Source organism: Limulus polyphemus, unplaced genomic scaffold (genome assembly GCF_000517525.1).
Source record: "Limulus polyphemus unplaced genomic scaffold, Limulus_polyphemus-2.1.2 Scaffold515, whole genome shotgun sequence".
Lineage (NCBI taxonomy): Eukaryota > Metazoa > Arthropoda > Merostomata > Xiphosura > Limulidae > Limulus > Limulus polyphemus.
In genome coordinates, this window is record NW_013666125.1 from 416,218 (window position 1) to 421,887 (window position 5,670).

Below are 5,670 nucleotides of genomic sequence, written 5' to 3' on the forward strand. Positions count from 1 at the left end.
GGACAAATTTAGTAAAAATATAACAATTGGTTTATCGGAGTGAGATGGTATTCATTAAACTGAATATCGAAGAGAAACGGGACAAATTTTAATTTCATCAGAGTGAGAGAGCATTGATCAAACTGAAAATCGAAAAGAAACAAGCCACATTTTAGTAAAATGTGAAATCTCTTTCGTTAGAGTTGATAGGTATTGATTACTTTGAATATCAAAGAGAAACGGAACAGATGTTAGTAAACTTACGAGATTCTTATCTTACTCATAGAATATTTAATGTTCCATTTATTCCCGGTGTAAACATGAAGATGTGAGCATGGTGTAATCTGAATATCAAATCGTCCGAAAAACCTATTTGGAAGGACAATGTCAAAGATTGGCTAGATATTACTATGTGATGGAGGATAGAAAGAGGACCAAAATAACATTGAGAGGCCATGTTGTGGTGTCGCTTTATGTATGCTACTACTTACAATCTGATATGACGATGATATAAATCAACCTTTTTGACCTGTATCAAATGTACTTATTTCAAATAAAAAGCCCTTGAGATTGTATTGTAAAATGCATAAGATGCTACAACATTATAAAATATTGTAAAATCACATAGTTTTGTTCGTTTGTTTGTTGTTAAAAACAAAGATGCACAATGGGTTATCTGTGTTGTACTTACTACGGGTATCGAAACCCAGTTTCTAGCGTCGTAAGTCAACAGACATACTGCTGTGCCACTGGGGGGGGGCATGGTTTTGTTCATTTTTTGTTGTTATGCGCAAAACTGAACAATGGGCTATCTGTGTTGTGCCCACCACGAGTATCGAAACCCGGTTTTTAGCGTTGTAAGTCCGCAAACGTACTGCTGAACCCTTTGTTATAAACAATGGACAGGTTGTACTGATAAAAAAAGTGGGTGACAATGTCAGCGGCTGGAATGTCTTAACGCTCTAATTCTAAATAAGTTGAAGATTATGGGAGACCGGGGCTGGTTGACTCATTTTTTATTTTTTTTAACTAAAAGTTATCACATAGCAAAACAAATGATTTTTTTTTCTTTACTGATTTGATAGAAGGGCGTGCAAGTTGACACGCGCGCTGAGGTAAGTTAATACGGATGAAATTAAATCAGAAACTTTTATTACATCCATGTATTTATTGCGCATTTCAGTAAATCAAATAAACAACAGTTTAATTGTTTTTCGCCGTAATGAAATTCAAAGTTTAGAAAAAAAAATCACAAGAAATTAAAGGAATATGAGCAACACAACGAGGAATTTGCGGGAATTTTAATTAATTTTCGTTAATTTTGCCAACATTAATTGAAGTTAATCAAAATGTATTTAGATATTTTTGTATTGTATCTATCTTTGTTTTTAAGAGCATAAAAAGACACTCATCGTATAGCTGGTTGACACGCATGTATCAATCTGTATCAACTTGCCCAAATCGACATTTTGCTAGAAATTACTTGTGTGTATCATCCCAAGTAGACACAGCAGATAGTCCAATGTGACTTTGCTCTGAAACAAACTATAAATGTATATTTAATCTAGTAAACAAAATTATCTAAGGATTTTTTTGTTTTGTTTGTTTGTTCCTAAGCGCAAAGCTACACAATGTGCTATCTGTGCTGTGCATACACAGGCATCGAAAATCTGTTTTTACACATAACCGTCAAATTTAACTTGAATTGATAAAGAAAAATCGAAGACAACTAGTTCACAGCACCTACCGCCAATTCTTGGGCTTCTCTTGTCATTTGACCATAGCATGGCCTGGTGGTTAGGGCGGTCGACTCGCAATATGTGAGCCACAGGTTCGAATCAACGTCACTCGTGGGGGCGTTATTATGTGACAGTCAATTCCACTATTCGTGTTTTAACACCTACCAAACTAATTACTGTTTCATATGTTAGAATTGTGTACATTTTAAACTTGTTACCAAATCGAAAGACAGACAGTGAACTTTCATAGTATTAAATTAGTTTGTTTCTATTCAGCATACTTTGATTACCACTTATTTAAAGTATCAAATTAACTCTCTGTGAGTCGAACAAGCATTTTGAGGTAGAGGAGAAGATGATTGTGGACTATAATGATATGCATTATCTTGAAACGCGTAAATTAGAAGACAAAAGAGGATCTTACATTCAAAAATATCGAATTATTTTTTTTACTACTCAATTAAATCTTTGAATCAAATGAAATGGTGCTGACAGGAAAACGATTATTACGCTTACAAAATATGACAGTTTGAAAAACTGTAATATAGTGATCAAAGTGAGAGCGGAATGTTAGGTAACGCTTTACTATATTAGTGATTAAAGTAAGAGTGGAATGTTAGGTAACGCTTTACTATATTAGTGTACTGATTAAAGTGAGAGTGGAATGTTAGGTAACGCTTTACTATATTAGTGATTAAAGTAAGAGTGGAATGTTAGGTAACGCTTTACTATATTAGTGTAGTGATTAAAGTGAGAGTGGAATGTTAGGTAACGCTTTACTATATTAGTAATTAAAGTGAGAGTGGAATGTTAGGTAACGCTTTACTATATACTTTAATCACTAATATAGTAAAGCGTTACCTAACATTCCACTCTCACTTTAATCACTAGAGAGTGGAATGTTAGGTAACGCTTTACTGTATTAGATTGTTCAATACGAACCCAGAGAAGAATGTCAATAGTTTCAAACACTTGTCGTTAGTTTGTCATATCTTGATAGCAAATTCTTGCTGAAATAATGATAAAAAGCTGAATTTTAAAGTCAATAAATGTAGAACATACCAGTGTATGGTAAAACTCGAGACGACATTTTTTGTATGGTTATAATTATTTTTAAAGAATAATAATAATGACGGCTAGGATTTGAATAACAGGTAGAAAAAAACGTAGAATTTTGTCATTTCAAATATCTGCGCAATTTTTGTAAATTTATGTGGAAACCCACATATCAATTGACTGAGTGCCACTCAACGAACATACTATGTGCTCATGTTGTATCATGCAACTAATGGACGGAGTGCCTCTCAACGAACGTACTCTGAGTTCATGTTGTGTCATATGACTATTGGACTGAGTGCCTCTCAACGAACGTACTCTGAGTTCATGTTGTGTCATGTGACTATTGGACTGAGTGCCTCTCAACGAACGTACTCTGAGTTCATGTTGTGTCATATGACTATTGGACTGAGTGCCACTCAGCGAACGTACTCTGAGTTTATGTTGTGTCATATGACTATTGGACTGAGTGCCACTCAGCGAACGTACTCTGAGTTCATGTTGTGTCATGTGACTATTGTATTTAGAACCACTTAAAAAACGTACCATGAGTTCATGTTCTATCACATAATTAGTATTTTTGGTTTGAATTTCGCGCAAAGCTACACGAGGGCTATCTGCGCTATCCGTCCCTAATTTAGCAGTGAAAGGCTAGAGGGAAGGCAGTTAGTCAGTACTACCCACCCGCAACGCTTGGGCTGCTCTTTTACCAACGGATAGAGGGATTGACCATCACATTAGTACGCCCCCACAGCTGAAAGGGCGAGCATGGTTGGTGGAACGGGAATTCGAACCCGCGACCCACAGATTACTAGTCCCTAACCACCTGATCATGCTAGGCCTTAAAATGTAGCATTTGTTGTTTATTATTAAGTACAAAGCTACACAAAAGGCTATCTGTGCTCTGCCCACCACGGGTATCGAAACCAAGTTTCTAGCGTTGTAAGTCTACAAACATACCGCTGTGTCACTGGGGGCTAAAACTAAGGTTCATAAATAATGAATGAAGGATAAAATGTAGCATAGTAGGAGAGGTATCTATGGAATTAGGATTCACACATCAGTAGGGATACGCACAATCTATCGGTTTTAACTTCTATTCGCGAGCCTCACATAAGTTGTTTGTTATTAAGCACAAAGCTACACAAAGGGCTATGTGTGCTCTGCCCACAACGGATATCGAAACCCGGTTTCTAGCAGTATAAGTCCGCAGACATACCACTGTACCATGGGGGCGCCTCGCATATGAAACGAAGCTAGAATTTAAAAAAATAGGATTTAAAAATTAGATGCAGTTGTGGGTGCTTTAGATTACAATGACCCACACATATAATCTGTCTTACACCATTTGCAAACAGTTGTAGGAAGAAAAGAGAAAAACAAATAAAAATAAAACATACCACACAACTTACTTTAATGTTGTTTTCAATACATACAAAATAATGACTTCTTAGAGACAATTGAATGAATATTTACTAGCATTCCATCAAAACAAAGTACAATTTAAAACACTTTCCTAGTGTAATAGAGATCAAGTTACGTATCTACCAATCAATAATGCTACAAGAGCATGGGATAAATCTTCCCTCGTTTTTATCATAAGGAATAGTGTATCATAAAAAAATATACTAATTGACTTCCAAAGAGACTATAGCAAAATCAATAACAACGCTGCATGGGAGGGGGAAAAAAAGTACACAATGAAAGACATATTTACTCAGATAATTGGTAGAATATTATTCCATATAATCAATAAAAGACCCATTACTATATCGAAATAATACGGCGCTGTATGTTCGGGAGTTTTTGAGTACCGCACTTCAGTCCTTCCATGCAATGTATTATGTTTGAATGAGACCTTTCTTATACTTAAAAAAAAGGTCTTCTTTTGCTACTTCTACTAATAATAAAGTACCAAATGTACATAGTAATGCCTACTGTTTTCAGCTTTAATTGGACAACGTCCTAGTTTTTAATATTACAGTCGTAATCTGTTGATTCTTCAGAAAGTTGATGGTATTTAAACACTAATAACATCTTTATTTGTCCCGGCATGGCCAGGTGGTTAGGGCGCTCGACTCGCAATTTTGAGGGTCACGGGTTCGAATCCCCGTCACACCAAACATGCTCGCCCTTTCAGCCGTGGGGGCGTTATAAAGTGACGGTCACTCCCACTATTCGTTGGTAAAAGAGTAGCCCAAGAGTTGGCGGTGGGTGGTGATGACTAGCTGCCTTCCCTCTAGTCTTACACTGCTAAATTATGGACGGCTAGCGCAGATAGCCCTCGTGTAGCTTTGCGCGAAATTCAAAACAAACAAACAAACATCTTTAATAAAGTTTGTATCTGTACACGTGCTACGAAACGTTTTAAAGCACAACTGATCACTTACAGTTCTGGTCACCTGTAACCAACTTATGATTTTCCAGAATATTCTCACCAACTTATCTCCAGGTTATCTAAAATGTTCTATAAACTTGCAATCTTCAGGTGTTTTAGGAAGACTCACTTTCCTCCTTTTTTTCCCCATCAACTTCATATTAATTCACCCCTCCTTAGTGGAACGAAGATCATTATCTATAAATTATTATGCTTGTTATTTGCGTACGTTTCTTTCAGGCTGAATTCGTCCTGCCAAGGTAATGAGTCATGGTAATTTCACTTATAAAAAATTATTTTCTTCAATTCACATTTGATCCAAATAGTGACTTCGAAAACACGATCATTTCTATCAGTTTTGTTGTTGTTTTAAGACCTGACAAGACTCATTCTTTCTGAATGATTTATTTCTTCTTCCTTTCTATGTAAAATTATTGTCTCATGAACTAGATAATGCTATCTATATTTTACATATTTATTGTCTTTAAGCCAGCCACAAGGTGGCAGTGCTACTTTTTA